Below are 10,444 nucleotides of genomic sequence, written 5' to 3'. Positions count from 1 at the left end.
CTTGGGTGACTTGAAAGATGGTGGTGCCAGAAATGAGAGTTTAAAAGAGGGGTGGACTTAGTGGGGAAGATAATGAGTTCCATTTTGGACATGTTGAGTTTTCCATCTTAATGGAATATTTAGATGGATAGCTCCAGCACACAGTTGGTGATATCAGACTAAAATTTAGGAGAGATCAGGGGTAGATCTTTGTAGAGGTCTGATCTTTGTAGATATAGAGGCAAGTACATGGACACAGTTAGTAGAATATTGGTCCTGGAGTCAGGAAGATATAAATTTGAAACCCCGTCTCAGACACTTACTAGCTGTTTGACACCCTGGGCAAATCACTTAACTTGCTCCTACATCAGTTTTGTCATGTGTAAAATGGGGGAATAATAATGGTAAATACTTTCCAAAATTGTTGTTAGGATCAAATGAGATAATATAAAATACTTTGCAAAGCTTTAAGCACTGTACAAATGATAGTGATGGATGATGATATGGTCATGGTATTAGGCTGAGTTGATACAGGCAAGTAGAACTGGCAGATTCCCTTGCTCTTCCCTTTTCTGAGCAGGGCTCTTTCTCCTACTTTCTCTTTAGCCATTCCCTGGCTTCTGTAGGAATGATTTTTTTTAAAACCAGACCATAATAATGGTTAACTCTTGCTTCAATGCCAGCTTAGCCAATTATATTCCCAGTTACTGCTGCTAATTCATTTGTCCAGAGGGATTGTGATAAATGTACTCTCTTTGCCTTGGGAAGTTGTGAGAAAAAAAAAGTAAAAGAAAGGAAAGGAAAAGAAAGAAAAATAAATCAATATCATTTCCCCTCTAAGCTCTGAACCCCCAGCCAGAAATCTTACTTTGACAAAATAAGTCAGTTTTCAATTTATCTCTCTTCCCTCCTAGGCTGTTCCCAATCACTCCACTCAACATTTCATGAAAATAATAGCACACATAATTTAGCAGATTCTTATCTACAGTTTAACCACATTTGCCTAAGAAAACAAAGTAAACAAACAAAGGTAAGCCAACTTTTAAGAAACAAAGATAGAGTCTCTCATCATTTAGGGAGATATCACTCAAGAAGTACAGTCTGGGAGAGGGACCTGGGAAGAAAGAAATGAAAAATCTCTGGCTCCTGACTGCAACCTAAAGGGATTTAAGAAATGCATGATTCATTCTGATGGAGTTTTTGCAGGATTTCTTGGTATTACTGGTTCTGGATTCCTAGGACTGATGAGCTCTTGGCAACAGGCTCTCTATAGCTTCTATCTCTTCAGGATCTCTCATTTTTTCTTCCTTTTTCTCTCCTTCATCTTTCCTTCCTTCCTTCCTTCTTTAACCAGAGATTGGTTGATCCTTCCTTCCTTTCTATGCATCAGCGGAAAGTTTATGAGACTTGGTTAGCCCCTTACTAGTCCCAAAGTCAGAGTAAAACTGTCTTTGGGGTAGAGTTGAAAAAGAGGACTGAAAAATATCTGTCTAATCAGTTTATCTTTAATGTTCTGATCCTCTGGATAAAATCTAAAGCAGGTGTGTCCTAGTCAGGGCTACATTCAGATAATAAATGAATCAATGGGAGTTGAGAGGAGAGAGAAAAGATGAAATAGAAATAGACTCAGAGGACATGGATTCACTCTTAACTTTGTCATGTGTTACGTGGATAAGTCATTTTGGGACTAGTTTCCTTATCTATAAAATCAGGCAATAGATGTCCTCCTAAAGTCTCTCTTCCAGTTCCAAATTTACGTATGATTCTTAAAGAAGGTCCAGGACAGAGTCTAAACTTTGCACTTCACTAGAACCCCTAGATATTTTTAGTTTAGCTGACCTACTTTACACTTAGGCTAAGAGAGCTTTGGACTTACCAACTCCCAGTCTCCTATGAAAGTGTCCCTTTCAGCTATCTTAAAAGTAGTTCCTGTTGATAGCAACTGCCAACAGATACCAAATTAGCATACCTGGGTAGAGAGAGACCCATTAATATGTCAACTAAACTCAACTGGCCTCTAACTTGTGGATGGTCAGAATTAAACAGAACAGGCTAGAGATGGGAGAGTCAGGAATTGAACACAAAATGAGGGAAATGGCTTGCAAATAAGGACACACATATAGGGATCCTGCTCTTAATTGGGGGGTACTTGAGACAATGTGGGAACATCTCAATATTTGTATCATGATTGTGCAGTGAGTTGTAGCCTTGGAAATGAGGGGTAACAGCAACAATGTGACTGATTTGATTCCTGAGGGGGCTTCATGACTAGAACTTGTCTGAACTCAAGACCCGATGCTGGTCAAAGCAATACAAGAATTATGTAATTTTGACAGGGAATGAGATCATCCAGAGGATAAGCACAAAGGATTGTTGTTATGCTAAGTTCAGGGCACAGCCTGATTTCTGGAACTTAGCTCTGGAAAACAGGCTGTCTCCTAATTTCTTCACATTTTCCCTTTTTGGCCAAAGGGAGGAGGGTCTGAAGTAACTCCTCTCCTATTGGTCAATAAAGTAGAGGTGGGTATAAGCCAAGATCCCACAAGGGGACAGTTGGGCCAGGATGATCATTTTTACCCCATGAGGTCAGTTGCTTGGGGGGGGGGTTGGGAATCTAACCCAATAGATGGAAATGTATTCCAGGTATTATTACTAGCCATTGTTTATTTGCAAGCAGAAAAGGAAGGGGGAAGAATGTAGAGGAAAAAAATGTCAACATGCATTTAATTCAGGTCCTTGGTGGTTGAGCACATAACAAAAGGGCAGAGTTCAGCATAATCAGCATTCGTCTGGAATCTTGGGATAGTTGTCTCATCTGGATGTTTACTGCTTCTGGGTCTATACTAGATCGACCTTGAAGAATATGTTGTCCACTCAGGAGATGTCCACACCCATAAATTTGGCAGCTGTGGGAATAGTAGAAGGATCTAGTAGGGACCTTTAGAAAGAATGATTGGTTGATTAGCATGGGACCAGTTTTCAGATAAGAAAAATCCTTGCATTAAACTCTGGATTTGAGCTTTTAGTCAGCATAACATAGATACATGATTTAGGATCTCTAATTAGCATGTAGAGATCTAGTTTCCTGGCCATGCAGAGATAAATTCAAACAAGTTAATGTTTTTCATAAACTCATGAACATAATTTCATCAAGTCAGGTCACATTCATTTCATATTATAGATCAAACTACTTAGAGAGTTTAAATAATTAAAAGATAATCAAGAAAACTTAAGTATAAACAAATATAAATAAAAGATCAAACAAATACACTAGTTATTACCAATATTATTTATTACTTGATGCCATATTTATCATTAATCATTAATTAATTAATGATTACTTGATGCTAATATCCTTGTATGCTAGTAACCTATTCTCAATATCCATTTAATCAGCTTTATTCAATAGGCTTTCTTCTTAGGGCAGCTCTAAAGGGACTCTGCTTCTCTAATTCCTAGAAGTTTCTAGATAATTTCATTTTATATACCATTTACTGTTTCTATCCTTACCTAAATCATGTACCTGGTATAAGAATCTTTTAAAAATTTATGAGGGTCCAACTGCAAAATGAACTCTTCTACCCTTTAAGATTATAAGTACCTTAAAAATAGGAAAAATAGTTTCACTTTCTTTACCATTATCAACACAATTTATGTGTAAAACCCTTAATCCAATTTTTAGAACTTATTACTAAAACACACTCAAAGTCTGATAGATAAATTTGGAAGTCAGTCATAGACATCTGTATATAATTCTTAGAGAAAACAGTTTAATCCTTTTGCTTTCTCAAAATTTACTATTCCATTTACTTAGAAAACTTTTTACGTTACATCTTAGTTTTATGACTTTGTCAAATCATTTCCCACTTAGGAGGATATCATACCCATATTATAATTTGATCACAAGTTTAGGTTAAAATGGTAAGATGTTCATATTTGCATCCTGTTATAGAAATTCAGAAATGTTCTAGTATCAATCTATTATTTAATCAATTTAGTATTGTACTTATAAAACTTCTTGATTATAGAAATTTGCTACATAAGGAAAAAGAAGGACATGGTTATAACAATGCCATATATCATAACAGGAAGAAAAATCCCTTAGCTCTGTTTGATTCCAGGCATGAGTCATATCTGACAGCCAATCATGTAGTCATAGGGTGATAAAAATAAGGCTTAGGATTAACCAGGTGGGGAATTTTCCTTTTCAGAATGGAAATAGCACATGGAGAAATACAATCAAGAGTCCTAGCTAGGCTGTGCTGAGATCATCCCCAAATCTGTTCTCTGGAACAGACATCTACCTTTATCAGTTCCTAGACAGCACATGTCATTTTATGATATTGGCTTCATGACAATTCCAACAACTATACTTTTAATCAAAACTCAAAAGAATAGTAAATTATGATAATTGGAATTATTGCCTGAAATAGCAAAACTTCATTAAGTACAACTTAGGGCTTGAATATCTTTCTTGATGTTTCCCTAACTGCATTTCATTTATTCTATATGTATAATTTAAAACTATCCATATTCTGGAGCTTCAAACATACAGCAAATACCTGCTAGTTGATTCATTACTGATATGTTGAAGCTACATCTTTAAATGATGCTCTATACTTTTATAATAGCCAAGAATTTCAAATGAAAATTTGTTATTATAGTAAACAACAATAACAACTTCTCCTCTTCCTCCTTATACCAAAATATACTTTATCAAATAATTTAGTTTTCAAATACATATTTTTATCTCATCCTTTAAAAAGTCCAATTCATGTGTAATAACAGTCAAATTTAAAAAGTTGTTTTGTCTAATAGTGTTTCTTTTACAACAGTCTCTCAAATTTCACAATATAAGAGAATTTAGGAATGTAATAATAACACAAACAACAAACTTCAGATGACATAAATTGAATTTCCAAATTTTCATATAAAAAATCATTGATCTTATTACCTTTGGCATTTTAAAACTACTTTAGAGTTATTAGTATGGAAAAATTGTATTCAATTAAAGAAATAATAATAATGAAGTGCTTAGCATATTCCAGTCACTGTGTTAAGCACTTTACAATTTTTATATTATTTCGATCCTTGAAACAACCTTGTGGGTTGAGTACCATTATTATTTTTCTCTTTAGAGATCAATAAACTGAGGCAGAGATAGGATAACTTGCATAAGATTACATAGCTAATACATTTTTGCAACCAGAATATAATCCAGGTTTCCCTACATTTTTCCAGCATTTTTAACACTTGTATTTGAAAATCTGATCTGAGAGGCATTGGGGTTAGTAGGGAGAGGGAAAAGGGTGTCTGAATTGGGGGAATCATAGAGAATCTCTGGTTTAAACAGTTTACAATTATTCAAGGAAGGGTTAACAAGAGGATGCTATAAAATGTAAACAATTTACTTATTATTTCTTTCTTCACTCTGGATTAGTTCTAAACTAACTGCCTTCTTTCATTGCCTTAGAACATGAAACTATTAATCTTGCCATTTACTTTGAAAACTTTTATAAAATCTAATTCTTATTTTTCCTTGAAAAAAATTCTATAGAGTGGTATCCCAAAACTTACTAAGATATTCTGAAGGGATTAAGTTTCTGAAATTACTCCAAAGTCTCAGGAGTTCTTTCAAAATTAAAATGATTCATCTTCAAATTCCTTAATCTGCTAAGATGTTTTCAGTAGTTCCACAAACTTTGATTATCTGATTTTATTTCTCTAATTTCCACCTAAGAAATAATGAAATGACAGAAAAAAAATGTCTTACAGTTGTTTTTCTTCTAATGTGATTACTCACAGAAAGCCTAAAGTGAGAGTTCTGTCTACCGGGAAAAATGCTTAAATTATGAAAGTTCACTAATTTTCCCCAGTGTTAAATTCTCTGGTTACAGCCCTTGTAAGTTTTTCTGGCTGACTGCATTCTAAATCTTTCAAAATAACAGGATCCAGCTCACAACACAAACACGACCCAGACATTTTACATTTTGCAAAGATATAAACACAGACAATGACAAGACAAATACAAATAGAGTTTTAACAAAACACACATTTCCAGTACATACAGAGACACATGGTTACTGAGATGGGCAGTTTCAACTTTACAGAGGTGTTCAATTTAAAAAAACCACAGGGGTATGCAGAAAGACAAGAGACACACAGTTACAGTTTTACAAAGGCAGGCAGTAAAAAAAAAGCAAACAAAAGTAGAGATATGAAAAAATATTCTTACCAGAGTGATCTGAGACAAATTAGGTCACTGAAGGATCCTTGGGGTTTCTTTCACAAAGAATGGTGATCTTGACCAAAGGAGGAGGATCACATGTAGAAGGGCAGAGGACTCACCAGATGAGGTATATATGTGTTGAACTCTGGAGAAATAAATTTTTAATTATGCTTAGTCCCTTCCTACTGATACCAGAGAGTCTAATGGCTTGGCTCTATGTCCGGGCCCACTTCTGACACCAATTAATGTCAACCAGACCAAACCAACCTTTAATCTGTGGATGGCCAGAGCTGAACAGATCAAGCTAGAAACTGGAGAAGGAAGTTTAATTTCAAAGTGAGAGAAATGTCTTAAAACAAAGGACACAAGAAGGATCCTATCTTTAGTCGGGGGGTGGGTGGGTGGGTAAAGCAGTGTGAGAAATCTCAATATTTATACCAATGATTGTGCAGGGAGCTTTGGCCCTGATAGTGAGGGGTAATAGCAATTTTGGGACAAGTTTGATACATAGCAGGGTTTCATGACCATAACTTGTCTGAGCTTAGAGAACACTTGGTGCTAGCCAAAACAATACAATAATTGTGTGATTTTGCCAGAGGGTGAGATCATTCAGAAGGCAGCACAAAGGAATTTTATTTTGCCAAGCTTAAGGTACAGCTTTCTTTGTGTGTCTTGTTCTGGAAAACATTAGGATGTCACCTAATATCTTTGCAAATATAACCACAGAGACCTAGATCAGGTTGCCTCTCTCATCTCTAATTTCTTAAGTTTAAATTTAAATTTTTTTTTTCAGCTATATTTTTTTACTTAGAGTCTTGCCACCATGCCAGCAAAGAAGCCCCTGCAATCTCCCCCTGAACAGCTGTTCCACCACTCCCATTCCCACTGCTGCATGCTGAGATCTCTGGAAGCCACCACTGTTACTGTCACTATCACTGCCTCAGTCATTGCTGCCACCAATCAAGGTCTCCCTTGCTTTTTTTTTTTTTTTTTTACTTTCAGCTATAAATTCTCTACTAATGGCATTGATGTTCCTATTTTTTCCCTACATCTTTACAGCATTTGTCATTTTTATTTTTTTTCTTAGCCAATCTGATAGCTGTGAGGTAGTACTTCAGAGTTGTTTCAATGTTTATTTCTCTAATAATTAATGATTTAGATTTTTTTACATGGTTATTGATAATTTTGATTTTTTCCTTTGAAAATTGCCTGTTCATATTCTTTGACTACTTATCAGTTGGGGAGTGCTTTTATTTTTATAAATTTGACTCAATTTCACATATTTTTTTTTATTTTTTTATTTTTTATTTTTTTATTTAATAGACTTTTATTTACAGGATATATGCATGGGTAACTTTACAGCATTAACAATTGCCAAACCTCTTGTTCCAATTTTTCACCTCTTACCCCCCCACCCCCTCCCCTAGATGGCAGGATGACCAGTAGATGTTAAATATATTAAAATATAAATTAGATACACAATAAGTATACATGACCAAAACGTTATTTTGCTGTACAAAAAGAATCAGACTCTGAAATATTGTACAATTAGCTTGTGAAGGAAATCAAAAATGCAGGTGTGCATAAATATAGGGATTGGGAATTCAATGTAATGGTTTTTAGTCATCTCCCAGAGTTCTTTTTCTGGGTATAGCTAGTTCAGTTCATTACTGCTCCATTAGAAATGATTTGGTTGATCTCGTTGCTGAGGATGGCCTGGTCCATCAGAACTGGTCATCATATAGTATTGTTGTTGAAGTATATAATGATCTCCTGGTCCTGCTCATTTCACTCAGCATTAGTTCGAATTTCACATATTTTTTAAAGAAATGAGATTTTTATTATAGAAATTTGTTGTAAAAAATCCCCCCAAGTTTCTTGATTTTCTTCTAATTTTAGCTGCATTGGTTTTGTTTGTGTAAAACATTTTATATTTTATGGTTCTTTTAAATTTCTACGAATCTTTCTATTTATTATTCAGGAATATCCCTTCATTCATAGATCTGATAAATAACATCTTTCATGTTCCACTACTTTGTTTATGATGTCACCCTTTAAATGCCAATTATGCACCCAATTTGGGCTTATCCTGATTTTCTGGTATGAGATTTTGGTCTTTGCCCAGTTTTTGCCATCCAGTTCTCCCAATAGTTATTGTTAAATAGTGAGTTCTTATCTCAATAGATGGCATCTTTGAGTTTGCCCCTAATTTTTATAGTAAATTTTTTATGTTCAATAGCAGGAGAATTAGTCAAAGATACATGTCTTTCTCCCAAAAAAAAGGGCACCTTTTGGGATTGTCTTGCTTACTCTTCATGCTCAGTGGGCCTCAGAGTTTACCCTATTCTGACTTGGACAGCAGGACATGTTTCCTGAACCTCACATTTTACAAATGAGAAAAGGTGTAGTTGGAGAATACTCAAGATGCAAACCTGGATCCTTTGATTCCTTTTCCAGTGATTTTTTCCCCAAGTTCTCCCCAATGAGGCAGAGCCAAGATAGTGGAGTAAATGTAGGAACTCACCTGAGTTGTACTCCAAACTCCTCCACATACCTTTAAATAATGACCGAAGAAAGTTTTAGAGCATCAGAACCCAGAAAAAGATGGAGAGGAATAATTTTAAAGCTGAAGGTGGGTTGGAAGGTTGACAGGAAAAATTGGTTACATGAGCATAATTATGGCACCTGAAAATCAGGAGCAGGCTGTAGGGGTTCTTAAGTGATAAGATTGCTTCACTGGCAGCAATCTCCAGACTTCTCAATCCAGAGAGGATGACAACAACTCAGCAAGAAAAATGTGGTGTACAAGGGTGTGAGGGGAGCTGAAGCCCAGAATCAGGCTTTGGGAGACCTTGATTGGTGGCAGCAATGACTGAGGCAGTGGTAGTGACAGTGACAGTGGTGGCTTCCAGAGATCTCAGCAAGCAGCAATGGGAGTGGGAGTGGTGGAACAGCTGTTCAGGGGGAGATTGCAGGGGCTTCTTTGCTGGCATGGTGGCAAGACTCTAATGTTTTATCCATACCCAAATCTGGGTAGCAGTGCTGACTCACAATACAGGTCCATAGAAGGATCTCTGAAAACAGCTGCACAAAAGTTCTGAATCTTGGGACATTGCACATTTTACCCTAGAAACAGAGCCCTACTTCCCTTATTTTTTTTCATAATGGCTTTTTATTTTTAAAATATTTGCAAAAATAATTTCCAACATTCACCATTGCAAAACCTTGTGTTACAATTTTTCCCCTCTCCTAGACAGCAAGTAATCCAGTAGAGGTTAAACACATGCAAGTCTTCTAAACATATTTCCATATTTATCATACAAGAAAAATCAGATCAAAAAGGAAAAAAAATGAAAAAGAAAAAAAAAACAAGAACAAGAAGACAACAAAAAACTAAAAGTACTACCTTGTGATTCACATTTAATCCCCATAGTCCTTTTTCTGGAAGCAGACGGCTCTCTCCATTACAGGTCTATTGGAATTGGCCTGAATCACCATATTATTGAAAAGAGCTAAGTCCATCAGAGTTAATCACTGCATGATCTTGTTGCTGTGTATAATGTTCTTTTGGTTCTACTCACTTCAGTCAGCATCAGCATCAGTTCATGTAAGTCTCTCCAGGACTTTCTAAAATCATCTTGCTGATTGTTTCTTATAGAACAATAATATTCCATTACATTCATATATCATAACTTATTCAGACATTCCCCAACTGATGGACATCCACTAACTTTCCAGTTCTTTACCACTACAAAAGAGCTGTTAGAAAGATTTTTGCACATGTGAGTCCTTGTCCATTTTTGTGATCTCTTTGGGATACAGACCTAGTAGAGACACTGCTGGATCAGAGGGTATGGACAGTTTGATAGTCCTTTGGGCATAGTTTCAAATTCCAAAAATTATTAAAATATTTTACCAAAAAATTAAAAGCCAAATAATAGATTGGGAAAATGAGTGAACAACAGAAAAAGAGTCTAACCAAATAAAACTACTATGGTGACAAGGAAGATCAAAATACACACTTAGAAGATGATAACAAAGTCAGAGCTCTTACATCCAAAGCCATCAAGAAAAAAATAAGATTAGTTTCAGGTCATGGAAGAGGTCAGAAGAAATTTTGAAAATCAAGTAAGAGAGGTAGAGGAAAAATTGGGAAAAGAAATGAAAGTGATGTGAAAAGAAAGACAAAAAGCTAATGAAGAGAAAAATGCCTTAAAAAGCAAAATTGGCCAAATG

General features: G+C 35.5%; 1 long non-coding RNA gene across 1 annotated transcript; it reads right to left on the bottom strand.

Annotated features, from left to right (window-relative positions):
• Positions 1 to 323: 323 nt before the first annotated feature.
• On the bottom strand, positions 324 to 6,591 carry LOC116422774. Its single transcript, XR_004233302.1, has 3 exons — positions 6,476 to 6,591; positions 6,215 to 6,353; positions 324 to 2,917 (listed from the first exon to the last, which is right to left on the bottom strand). It is a non-coding gene; the product is annotated as an uncharacterized LOC116422774 (long non-coding RNA).
• Positions 6,592 to 10,444: the final 3,853 nt, after the last annotated feature.

Source organism: Sarcophilus harrisii, chromosome 3 (assembly GCF_902635505.1).
Source record: "Sarcophilus harrisii chromosome 3, mSarHar1.11, whole genome shotgun sequence".
Classification (NCBI taxonomy): domain Eukaryota; kingdom Metazoa; phylum Chordata; class Mammalia; order Dasyuromorphia; family Dasyuridae; genus Sarcophilus; species Sarcophilus harrisii.
This window is presented reverse-complemented; position numbering and strand designations above follow the sequence as displayed.